The 13,093-nt window shown below is 34.9% G+C and overlaps 6 non-coding genes across 6 annotated transcripts; all 6 read right to left on the bottom strand.

Annotated features, from left to right (window-relative positions):
• Nucleotides 1-1,096: 1,096 nt before the first annotated feature.
• TRNAS-ACU (transfer RNA serine (anticodon ACU)) lies at nucleotides 1,097-1,170 on the bottom strand. The gene has a single exon. It is a non-coding gene; the product is annotated as a tRNA-Ser (tRNA).
• A 4,597-nt stretch (nucleotides 1,171-5,767) lies between these two features.
• Nucleotides 5,768-5,841, bottom strand: TRNAS-ACU (transfer RNA serine (anticodon ACU)). The gene has a single exon. It is a non-coding gene; the product is annotated as a tRNA-Ser (tRNA).
• A 1,094-nt stretch (nucleotides 5,842-6,935) lies between these two features.
• TRNAS-ACU (transfer RNA serine (anticodon ACU)) lies at nucleotides 6,936-7,009 on the bottom strand. Its single transcript has one exon. It is a non-coding gene; the product is annotated as a tRNA-Ser (tRNA).
• Nucleotides 7,010-8,103: 1,094 nt separating this feature from the next.
• On the bottom strand, nucleotides 8,104-8,177 carry TRNAS-ACU (transfer RNA serine (anticodon ACU)). The gene has a single exon. It is a non-coding gene; the product is annotated as a tRNA-Ser (tRNA).
• A 1,097-nt stretch (nucleotides 8,178-9,274) lies between these two features.
• TRNAS-ACU (transfer RNA serine (anticodon ACU)) lies at nucleotides 9,275-9,348 on the bottom strand. The gene has a single exon. It is a non-coding gene; the product is annotated as a tRNA-Ser (tRNA).
• Nucleotides 9,349-12,767: 3,419 nt separating this feature from the next.
• TRNAS-ACU (transfer RNA serine (anticodon ACU)) lies at nucleotides 12,768-12,841 on the bottom strand. The gene has a single exon. It is a non-coding gene; the product is annotated as a tRNA-Ser (tRNA).
• Nucleotides 12,842-13,093: the final 252 nt, after the last annotated feature.

Genomic DNA, 13,093 nt, shown 5'->3' with positions numbered 1-13,093 from the left:
CACTTTGCAAAAGTACATACTGACAAAGGCTAATAAGCATTCATCTAAAACGTTTCCTAGAAAAACTTTAAAAAGTCAATAATCTGGAGAGTTTTTGTAAGATGTTTCTTCCATCAACCAACGAAGAAACACATTGGTACTTTCCCAGGATGAGTGAGTGCTTCAGGATCTATTGCACTTACATGTGCAGCAGAGTACAGCAATGGAAGCATGCTGGGCACATAACCCAGAGGTAGGCAGATTGAAACTATCCTCTGCTATATGCATTTTTTTTTTTTATTAAAGTAATCCAAAACTGGGATTGATATGTTGGCTCTTTTATTTTTACTTACAGTACAATAACTTTTACCATTTTAATTTGTTTTAATAGTATATTGACAGTATTGTTTTCTTTCAAAAATCCACTTAATTTTCTTTACCCTATTATTAAAATGGTAATTTACAAAAACAAACTACATTGTCACCAGAAGAGCAATACAAAATGTACAAGTGATATATTAAAATCATCTTTCCAGCTTGAATTTCAATGATGCATTGGGGCAACGATTTTGTGAGAAACATTTTCACCCTTAAATAAAGATTTTCTTAATTCCTTACCTGTGTGCTAATTAGATATCACCTTGTTTTCACATTAAACAGACTTCCACATGAGAAAGCAGCAAGGATGCAGTGGCGTTAATGTTTCCTGGTGTCAACCTGTATTATTTCAGTAGAAATTGAAATGAGGATGCATCTTGCTGCCTTTCCAATGAAGCAAGTTTAATTTAGTAATAGGTGAAAAACGATCCCTACAAAGGTGTTAATCAGAGACTTGGCTTTGTGGACACTTTTCAGAGAACAAATTTGTTAGCATAAAAATAAAGCCAGAAAATGAAGAGCTGTTTAATCACTCAATTGGATTTTTTTTGCCAGCATATTTCTTTTTCTCTGCAACCCACTGCTAAATTGTGCTTCCTATCTGTTTTTATAAAATCACTGAATCAAATCTAACTCTGATTACATCAGAGAAGGCCAGGTACCCTACACCATAACAGGGGGTTTGAAATTTTGACTTGTCTACTTAAAGATCACCAAAATCTGATAACAATGTCAATTACGTCCCTGGGTGGGATTGAACCACCAACCTTTTGGTTAGTAGCCAGACACACTAACCGATTGCGCCACAGAGACACTTTGTAAAAAGTACATCCTGACAAAGGCTAATAAGCATACATCTAGAACGTTTCCTAGAAAAACTTTAAAAAGTCAATAATCTGGAGAGTTTTTGTAAGATGTTTCTCCCATCAACCAACCAAGAAACACATTGGTACTTTCCCATGATGAGTGAGTGCTTCAGGATCTCTTGCACTTACATGTGCAGCAGAGTACTGCAATGGAAGCATGCTGGGCCCATAACCCAGAGGTAGGCAGATTGAAACTATCCTTTGCTATATGCATTTTTTTTTGTTAATTTAAGTAATCAAAACTGGGATTGATATTTTTGCTCTTTTATTTTTACTTAAAGTACAATAACTTTTACCATTTTAATTTGTTTTAATAGTATATTGACAGTATAGTTTTCTTTCAAAAATCCACTTAATTTTCTTTACCCTATTATTAAAATGGTAATTGACAAAAACAAACTACATTGTCACCAGAAGAGCAATACAAAATGTACAAGTGATATATTAAAATCATCTTTCCAGCTTGAATTTCAATGATGCATTGGGGCAACGATTTTGTGAGAAACATTTTCACCCTTAAATAAAGATTTTCTTAATTCCTTACCTGTGTGCTAATTAGATATCACCTTGTTTTCACATTAAACAGACTTCCACATGAGAAAGCAGCAAGGATGCAGTGGCGTTAATGTTTCCTGGTGTCAACCTGTATTATTTCAGTAGACATTGAAATGAGGATGCATCTTGCTGCCTTTCCAATGAAGCAAGTTTAATTTAGTAATAGGTTAAAAACCATCCATACAAAGGTGTTAATCAGAGACTTGGCTTTGTGGACACTTTTCAGAGAACAAATTTGTTAGCGTAAAAATAAAGCCAGAAAATTAAGAGCTGTTTAATCACTCAATTGGATTTTTTTTGCCAGCATATTTCTTTTTCTCTGCAACCCACTGCTAAATTGTGCTTCCTAGCTGTTTTTTATAAAATCACTGAATCAAATCTAACTCTGATTACATCAGAGAAGGCCAGGTACCCTACAACATAAAAGGGGGTTTGAAATTTTGACTTGTCTACTTAAAGATCACCAAAACCTGATCACAAGGTCAATTATGTCCCTGGGTGGGATTGAACCACCAACCTTTTGGTTAGTAGCCAAACACACTAACTGATTGCACCAAAGAGACACTTTGCAAAAGTGGATACTGACAAAGGCTAATAAGCATTCATCTAGAACGTTTCCTAGAAAAACTTTAAAAAGTCAATAATCTGGAGAGTTTTTGTAAGATGTTTCTTAGATCAACCAACGAAGAAACACATTGGTACTTTCCCATGATGAGTGAGTGCTTCAGGATCTCTTGCACTTACATGTGCAGCAGAGTACTGCAATGGAAGCATGCTGGGCCCATAACCCAGAGGTAGGCAGATTAAAACTATCCTCTGCTATATGCATTTTTTTTTAATTAAAGTAATCCAAAACTGGGATTGATATTTTAGCTCTTTTATTTTTACTTAAAGTACAATAACTTTTACCATTTTAATTTGTTTTAATAGTGTATTGACATTATAGTTTTCTTTAAAAAATCCACTTAATTTTCTTTACCCTATTATTAAAAGGGTAATTGACAAAAACAAACTACATTGTCACCAGAAGAGCAATACAAAATGTACAAGTGATATATTAAAATCATCTTTCCAGCTTGAATTTCAATGATGCATTGGGGCAACGATTTTGTGAGAAACATCTTCACCCTTAAATAAAGATTTTCTTAATTCCTTACCTGTGTGCTAATTAGATATCACCTTGTTTTCACATTAAACAGACTTCCACATGAGAAAGCAGCAAGGATGCATTGGCGTTAATGTTTCCTGGTGTCAACCTGTATTATTTCAGTAGACATTGAAATGAGGATGCATCTTGCTGCCTTTCCAATGAAGCAAGTTTAATTTAGTAATAGGTGAAAAACCATCCTTACAAAGGTGTTCATCAGAGACTTGGCTTTGTGGACACTTTTCAGAGAACACATTTGTTAGCATAAAAATAAAGCCAGAAAATGAAGAGCTGTTTAATCACTCAATTGGATTTTTCTGCCAGCATATTTTTTTTCTTTGCAACCCACTGCTAAATTGTGCTTCCTAGCTGTTTTTTATAAAATCACTTAATCAAATCTAACTCTGATTACATCAGAGAAGGCCAGGTACCCTACATCATAAGAGGGGGTTTGAAATTTTGACTTGTCCACTTAAAGATCACCAAAACCTGACCACAAGGTCACTTACATCCCTGGGTGGGATTGAACCACCAACCTTTTGGTTAGTAGCCAAACACACTAACTGATTGCACCACAGAGACACTTTGCAAAAGTGGATACTGACAAAGGCTAATAAGCATTCATCTAGAACGTTTCCTAGAAAAACTTTAAAAAGTCAATAATCTGGAGAGTTTTTGTAAGATGTTTCTTAGATCAACCAACGAAGAAACACATTGGTACTTTCCCATGATGAGTGAGTGCTTCAGGATCGCTTGCACTTACATGTGCAGCAGAGTACTGCAATGGAAGCATGCTGGGCCCATAACCCAGAGGTAGGCAGATTAAAACTATCCTCTGCTATATGTATTTTTTTTTAATTAAAGTAATCCAAAACTGGGATTGATATTTTAGCTCTTTTATTTTTACTTACAGTACAATAACTTTTACCATTTTAATTTGTTTTAATAGTATATTGACAGTATTGTTTTCTTTCAAAAATCCACTTAATTTTTTTTACCCTATTATTAAAATGGTAATTGACAAAAACAAACTACATTGTCACCAGAAGAGCAATACAAAATGTACAAGTGATATATTAAAATCATCTTTCCTGCTTGAATTTCAATGATGCATTGGGGCAACGATTTTGTGAGAAACATTTTCACCCTTAAATAAAGATTTTCTTAATTCCTTACCTGTGTGCTAATTAGATATCACCTTGTTTTCACATTAAACAGACTTCCACATGAGAAAGCAGCAAGGATGCAGTGGCGTTAATGTTTCCTGGTGTCAACCTGTATTATTTCAGTAGACATTGAAATGAGGATGCATCTTGCTGCCTTTCCAATGAAGCAAGTTTAATTTAGTAATAGGTTAAAAACCATCCTTACAAAGGTGTTCATCAGAGACTTGGCTTTGTGGACACTTTTCAGAGAACAAATTTGTTAGCATAAAAATAAAGCCAGAAAATTAAGAGCTGTTTAATCACTCAATTGGATTTTTTTTGCCAGCATATTTCTTTTTCTCTGCAACCCACTGCTAAATTGTGCTTCCTAGCTGTTTTTCTAAAATCACTGAATCAAATCTAACTCTGATTACATCAGAGAAGGCCAGGTACCCTACACCATAACAGGGGGTTTGAAATTTTGACTTGTCTACTTAAAGATCACCAAAATCTGATAACAAGGTCAATTATGTCCCTGGTTGGGATTGAACCACCAACCTTTTTGATAGTAGCCGGACATACTAACCGATTGCGCCACAGAGACACTTTGCAAAAAGTACATACTGACAAAGTCTAATAAGCATACATCTAGAACGTATCCTAGAAAATCTTTAAAGAGTCAATAATCTGGAGAGTTTTTGTAAGATGTTTCTTCCATCAACCAATGAAGAAACACATTGGTACTTTCCCATGATGAGTGAGTGCTTCAGGATCTCTTGCACTTACATGTGCAGCAGAGTACTGCAATGGAAGCATGCTGGGCCCATAACCCAGAGGTAGGCAGATTGAAACTATCCTTTGCTATATGCATTTTTTTTGTTAATTTAAGTAATCAAAACTGGGATTGATATTTTTGCTTTTATTTTTACTTGAAGTACAATAACTTTTACCATTTTAATTTGTTTGAATAGTATATTGACAGTATAGTTTTCTTTAAAAAATCCACTTAATTTTCTTTACCCTATTATTAAAAGGGTAATTGACAAAAACAAACTACATTGTCACCAGAAGAGCAATACAAAATGTACAAGTGATATATTAAAATCATCTTTCCAGCTTGAATTTCAATGATGCATTGGGGCAACGATTTTGTGAGAAACATCTTCACCCTTAAATAAAGATTTTCTTAATTCCTTACCTGTGTGCTAATTAGATATCACCTTGTTTTCACATTAAACAGACTTCCACATGAGAAAGCAGCAAGGATGCAGTGGCGTTAATGTTTCCTGGTGTCAACCTGTATTATTTCAGTAGAAATTGAAATGAGGATGCATCTTGCTGCCTTTCCAATGAAGCAAGTTTAATTTAGTAATAGGTGAAAAACGATCCCTACAAAGGTGTTAATCAGAGACTTGGCTTTGTGGACACTTTTCAGAGAACAAATTTGTTAGCATAAAAATAAAGCCAGAAAATGAAGAGCTGTTTAATCACTCAATTGGATTTTTTTTGCCAGCATATTTCTTTTTCTCTGCAACCCACTGCTAAATTGTGCTTCCTATCTGTTTTTATAAAATCACTGAATCAAATCTAACTCTGATTACATCAGAGAAGGCCAGGTACCCTACACCATAACAGGGGGTTTGAAATTTTGACTTGTCTACTTAAAGATCACCAAAATCTGATAACAATGTCAATTACGTCCCTGGGTGGGATTGAACCACCAACCTTTTGGTTAGTAGCCAGACACACTAACCGATTGCGCCACAGAGACACTTTGTAAAAAGTACATCCTGACAAAGGCTAATAAGCATACATCTAGAACGTTTCCTAGAAAAACTTTAAAAAGTCAATAATCTGGAGAGTTTTTGTAAGATGTTTCTTCCATCAACCAACCAAGAAACACATTGGTACTTTCCCATGATGAGTGAGTGCTTCAGGATCTCTTGCACTTACATGTGCAGCAGAGTACTGCAATGGAAGCATGCTGGGCCCATAACCCAGAGGTAGGCAGATTAAAACTATCCTCTGCTATATGCATTTTTTTTTAATTAAAGTAATCCAAAACTGGGATTGATATTTTAGCTCTTTTATTTTTACTTAAAGTACAATAACTTTTACCATTTTAATTTGTTTGAATAGTATATTGACAGTATAGTTTTCTTTAAAAAATCCACTTAATTTTCTTTACCCTATTATTAAAAGGGTAATTGACAAAAACAAACTACATTGTCACCAGAAGAGCAATACAAAATGTACAAGTGATATATTAAAATCATCTTTCCAGCTTGAATTTCAATGATGCATTGGGGCAACGATTTTGTGAGAAACATCTTCACCCTTAAATAAAGATTTTCTTAATTCCTTACCTGTGTGCTAATTAGATATCACCTTGTTTTCACATTAAACAGACTTCCACATGAGAAAGCAGCAAGGATGCAGTGGCGTTAATGTTTCCTGGTGTCAACCTGTATTATTTCAGTAGAAATTGAAATGAGGATGCATCTTGCTGCCTTTCCAATGAAGCAAGTTTAATTTAGTAATAGGTGAAAAACGATCCCTACAAAGGTGTTAATCAGAGACTTGGCTTTGTGGACACTTTTCAGAGAACAAATTTGTTAGCATAAAAATAAAGCCAGAAAATGAAGAGCTGTTTAATCACTCAATTGGATTTTTTTTGCCAGCATATTTCTTTTTCTCTGCAACCCACTGCTAAATTGTGCTTCCTATCTGTTTTTATAAAATCACTGAATCAAATCTAACTCTGATTACATCAGAGAAGGCCAGGTACCCTACACCATAACAGGGGGTTTGAAATTTTGACTTGTCTACTTAAAGATCACCAAAATCTGATAACAATGTCAATTACGTCCCTGGGTGGGATTGAACCACCAACCTTTTGGTTAGTAGCCAGACACACTAACCGATTGCGCCACAGAGACACTTTGTAAAAAGTACATCCTGACAAAGGCTAATAAGCATACATCTAGAACGTTTCCTAGAAAAACTTTAAAAAGTCAATAATCTGGAGAGTTTTTGTAAGATGTTTCTTCCATCAACCAACCAAGAAACACATTGGTACTTTCCCATGATGAGTGAGTGCTTCAGGATCTCTTGCACTTACATGTGCAGCAGAGTACTGCAATGGAAGCATGCTGGGCCCATAACCCAGAGGTAGGCAGATTAAAACTATCCTCTGCTATATGCATTTTTTTTTAATTAAAGTAATCCAAAACTGGGATTGATATTTTAGCTCTTTTATTTTTACTTAAAGTACAATAACTTTTACCATTTTAATTTGTTTGAATAGTATATTGACAGTATAGTTTTCTTTAAAAAATCCACTTAATTTTCTTTACCCTATTATTAAAAGGGTAATTGACAAAAACAAACTACATTGTCACCAGAAGAGCAATACAAAATGTACAAGTGATATATTAAAATCATCTTTCCAGCTTGAATTTCAATGATGCATTGGGGCAACGATTTTGTGAGAAACATCTTCACCCTTAAATAAAGATTTTCTTAATTCCTTACCTGTGTGCTAATTAGATATCACCTTGTTTTCACATTAAACAGACTTCCACATGAGAAAGCAGCAAGGATGCAGTGGCGTTAATGTTTCCTGGTGTCAACCTGTATTATTTCAGTAGAAATTGAAATGAGGATGCATCTTGCTGCCTTTCCAATGAAGCAAGTTTAATTTAGTAATAGGTGAAAAACGATCCCTACAAAGGTGTTAATCAGAGACTTGGCTTTGTGGACACTTTTCAGAGAACAAATTTGTTAGCATAAAAATAAAGCCAGAAAATGAAGAGCTGTTTAATCACTCAATTGGATTTTTTTTGCCAGCATATTTCTTTTTCTCTGCAACCCACTGCTAAATTGTGCTTCCTATCTGTTTTTATAAAATCACTGAATCAAATCTAACTCTGATTACATCAGAGAAGGCCAGGTACCCTACACCATAACAGGGGGTTTGAAATTTTGACTTGTCTACTTAAAGATCACCAAAATCTGATAACAATGTCAATTACGTCCCTGGGTGGGATTGAACCACCAACCTTTTGGTTAGTAGCCAGACACACTAACCGATTGCGCCACAGAGACACTTTGTAAAAAGTACATCCTGACAAAGGCTAATAAGCATACATCTAGAACGTTTCCTAGAAAAACTTTAAAAAGTCAATAATCTGGAGAGTTTTTGTAAGATGTTTCTTCCATCAACCAACCAAGAAACACATTGGTACTTTCCCATGATGAGTGAGTGCTTCAGGATCTCTTGCACTTACATGTGCAGCAGAGTACTGCAATGGAAGCATGCTGGGCCCATAACCCAGAGGTAGGCAGATTGAAACTATCCTTTGCTATATGCATTTTTTTTTGTTAATTTAAGTAATCAAAACTGGGATTGATATTTTTGCTCTTTTATTTTTACTTAAAGTACAATAACTTTTACCATTTTAATTTGTTTTAATAGTATATTGACAGTATAGTTTTCTTTCAAAAATCCACTTAATTTTCTTTACCCTATTATTAAAATGGTAATTGACAAAAACAAACTACATTGTCACCAGAAGAGCAATACAAAATGTACAAGTGATATATTAAAATCATCTTTCCAGCTTGAATTTCAATGATGCATTGGGGCAACGATTTTGTGAGAAACATTTTCACCCTTAAATAAAGATTTTCTTAATTCCTTACCTGTGTGCTAATTAGATATCACCTTGTTTTCACATTAAACAGACTTCCACATGAGAAAGCAGCAAGGATGCAGTGGCGTTAATGTTTCCTGGTGTCAACCTGTATTATTTCAGTAGACATTGAAATGAGGATGCATCTTGCTGCCTTTCCAATGAAGCAAGTTTAATTTAGTAATAGGTTAAAAACCATCCATACAAAGGTGTTAATCAGAGACTTGGCTTTGTGGACACTTTTCAGAGAACAAATTTGTTAGCATAAAAATAAAGCCAGAAAATTAAGAGCTGTTTAATCACTCAATTGGATTTTTTTTGCCAGCATATTTCTTTTTCTCTGCAACCCACTGCTAAATTGTGCTTCCTAGCTGTTTTTTATAAAATCACTGAATCAAATCTAACTCTGATTACATCAGAGAAGGCCAGGTACCCTACAACATAAAAGGGGGTTTGAAATTTTGACTTGTCTACTTAAAGATCACCAAAACCTGATCACAAGGTCAATTATGTCCCTGGGTGGGATTGAACCACCAACCTTTTGGTTAGTAGCCAAACACACTAACTGATTGCACCACAGAGACACTTTGCAAAAGTGGATACTGACAAAGGCTAATAAGCATTCATCTAGAACGTTTCCTAGAAAAACTTTAAAAAGTCAATAATCTGGAGAGTTTTTGTAAGATGTTTCTTAGATCAACCAACGAAGAAACACATTGGTACTTTCCCATGATGAGTGAGTGCTTCAGGATCTCTTGCACTTACATGTGCAGCAGAGTACTGCAATGGAAGCATGCTGGGCCCATAACCCAGAGGTAGGCAGATTAAAACTATCCTCTGCTATATGCATTTTTTTTTAATTAAAGTAATCCAAAACTGGGATTGATATTTTAGCTCTTTTATTTTTACTTAAAGTACAATAACTTTTACCATTTTAATTTGTTTTAATAGTGTATTGACATTATAGTTTTCTTTAAAAAATCCACTTAATTTTCTTTACCCTATTATTAAAAGGGTAATTGACAAAAACAAACTACATTGTCACCAGAAGAGCAATACAAAATGTACAAGTGATATATTAAAATCATCTTTCCAGCTTGAATTTCAATGATGCATTGGGGCAACGATTTTGTGAGAAACATCTTCACCCTTAAATAAAGATTTTCTTAATTCCTTACCTGTGTGCTAATTAGATATCACCTTGTTTTCACATTAAACAGACTTCCACATGAGAAAGCAGCAAGGATGCAGTGGCGTTAATGTTTCCTGGTGTCAACCTGTATTATTTCAGTAGACATTGAAATGAGGATGCATCTTGCTGCCTTTCCAATGAAGCAAGTTTAATTTAGTAATAGGTTAAAAACCATCCTTACAAAGGTGTTAATCAGAGACTTGGCTTTGTGGACACTTTTCAGAGAACAAATTTGTTAGCATAAAAATAAAGCCAGAAAATTAAGAGCTGTTTAATCACTCAATTGGATTTTTTTTGCCAGCATATTTCTTTTTCTCTGCAACCCACTGCTAAATTGTGCTTCCTAGCTGTTTTTCTAAAATCACTGAATCAAATCTAACTCCATCAGAGAAGGCCACGTACCCTACACCAGAACAGGGGGTTTGAAATTTTGACTTGTCTACTTAAAGATCACCAAAATCTGATAACAAGGTCAAATATGTCCCTGGGTGGGATTGAACCACCAACCTTTTGGTTAATAGCCATGCACACTAACTGATTGCGCCACAGAGACACTTTGCAAAAGTCCATACTGACAAAGGCTAATAAGCATTCATCTAAAACGTTTCCTAGAAAAACTTTAAAAAGTCAATAATCTGGAGAGTTTTTGTAAGATGTTTCTTCCATCAACCAACGAAGAAACACATTGGTACTTTCCCATGATGAGTGAGTGCTTCAGGATCTCTTGCACTTACATGTGCAGCAGAGTACAGCAATGGAAGCATGCTGGGCCCATAACCCAACGGTAGGCAGATTGAAACTATCCTCTGCTATATGCATTTTTTTTTGTTAAAGTAATCCAAAACTGGGATTGATATTTTGGCTCTTTTATTTTTACTTAAAGTACAATAACTTTTACCATTTTAATTTGTTTTAATAGTATATTGACAGTATTGTTTTCTTTCAAAAATCCACTTAATTTTCTTTACCCTATTATTAAAATGGTAATTGACAAAAACAAACTACATTGTCACCAGAAGAGCAATACAAAATGTACAAGTGATATATTAAAATCATCTTTCCAGCTTGAATTTCAATGATGCATTGGGGCAACGATTTTGTGAGAAACATCTTCACCCTTAAATAAAGATTTTCTTAATTCCTTACCTGTGTGCTAATTAGATATCACCTTGTTTTCACATTAAACAGACTTCCACATGAGAAAGCAGCAAGGATACAGTGGCGTTAATGTTTCCTGGTGTCAACCTGTATTATTTCAGAAGACATTGAAATGAGGATGCATCTTGCTGCCTTTCCAATGAAGCAAGTTTAATTTAGTAATAGGTGAAAAACCATCCCTACAAAGGTGTTAATCAGAGACTTGGCTTTGTGGACACTTTTCAAAGAACAAATTTGTTAGCATAAAAATAAAGCCAGAAAATTAAGAGCTGTTTAATCACTCAATTGGATTTTTTTGCCAGCATATTTCTTTTTCTCTGCAACCCACTGCTAAATTGTGCTTCCTAGCTGTTTTTCTAAAATCACTGAATCAAATCTAACTCTGATTACATCAGAGAAGGCCAGGTACCCTACACCATAACAGGGGGTTTGAAATTTTGACTTGTCTACTTAAAGATCACCAAAATCTGATAACAAGGTCAATTATGTCCCTGGTTGGGATTGAACCACCAACCTTTTTGATAGTAGCCGGACATACTAACCGATTGCGCCACAGAGACACTTTGCAAAAAGTACATACTGACAAAGTCTAATAAGCATACATCTAGAACGTATCCTAGAAAATCTTTAAAGAGTCAATAATCTGGAGAGTTTTTGTAAGATGTTTCTTCCATCAACCAATGAAGAAACACATTGGTACTTTCCCATGATGAGTGAGTGCTTCAGGATCTCTTGCACTTACATGTGCAGCAGAGTACTGCAATGGAAGCATGCTGGGCCCATAACCCAGAGGTAGGCAGATTGAAACTATCCTTTGCTATATGCATTTTTTTTGTTAATTTATGTAATCAAAACTGGGATTGATATTTTTGCTTTTATTTTTACTTGAAGTACAATAACTTTTACCATTTTAATTTGTTTGAATAGTATATTGACAGTATAGTTTTCTTTAAAAAATCCACTTAATTTTCTTTACCCTATTATTAAAAGGGTAATTGACAAAAACAAACTACATTGTCACCAGAAGAGCAATACAAAATGTACAAGTGATATATTAAAATCATCTTTCCAGCTTGAATTTCAATGATGCATTGGGGCAACGATTTTGTGAGAAACATCTTCACCCTTAAATAAAGATTTTCTTAATTCCTTACCTGTGTGCTAATTAGATATCACCTTGTTTTCACATTAAACAGACTTCCACATGAGAAAGCAGCAAGGATGCAGTGGCGTTAATGTTTCCTGGTGTCAACCTGTATTATTTCAGTAGAAATTGAAATGAGGATGCATCTTGCTGCCTTTCCAATGAAGCAAGTTTAATTTAGTAATAGGTGAAAAACGATCCCTACAAAGGTGTTAATCAGAGACTTGGCTTTGTGGACACTTTTCAGAGAACAAATTTGTTAGCATAAAAATAAAGCCAGAAAATGAAGAGCTGTTTAATCACTCAATTGGATTTTTTTTGCCAGCATATTTCTTTTTCTCTGCAACCCACTGCTAAATTGTGCTTCCTATCTGTTTTTATAAAATCACTGAATCAAATCTAACTCTGATTACATCAGAGAAGGCCAGGTACCCTACACCATAACAGGGGGTTTGAAATTTTGACTTGTCTACTTAAAGATCACCAAAATCTGATAACAATGTCAATTACGTCCCTGGGTGGGATTGAACCACCAACCTTTTGGTTAGTAGCCAGACACACTAACCGATTGCGCCACAGAGACACTTTGTAAAAAGTACATCCTGACAAAGGCTAATAAGCATACATCTAGAACGTTTCCTAGAAAAACTTTAAAAAGTCAATAATCTGGAGAGTTTTTGTAAGATGTTTCTCCCATCAACCAACCAAGAAACACATTGGTACTTTCCCATGATGAGTGAGTGCTTCAGGATCTCTTGCACTTACATGTGCAGCAGAGTACTGCAATGGAAGTATGCTGGGCCCATAACCCAGAGGTAGGCAGATTGAAACTATC

Source organism: Pseudophryne corroboree, chromosome 3 (assembly GCF_028390025.1).
Source record: "Pseudophryne corroboree isolate aPseCor3 chromosome 3, aPseCor3.hap2, whole genome shotgun sequence".
NCBI lineage: Eukaryota > Metazoa > Chordata > Amphibia > Anura > Myobatrachidae > Pseudophryne > Pseudophryne corroboree.
This window is presented reverse-complemented; position numbering and strand designations above follow the sequence as displayed.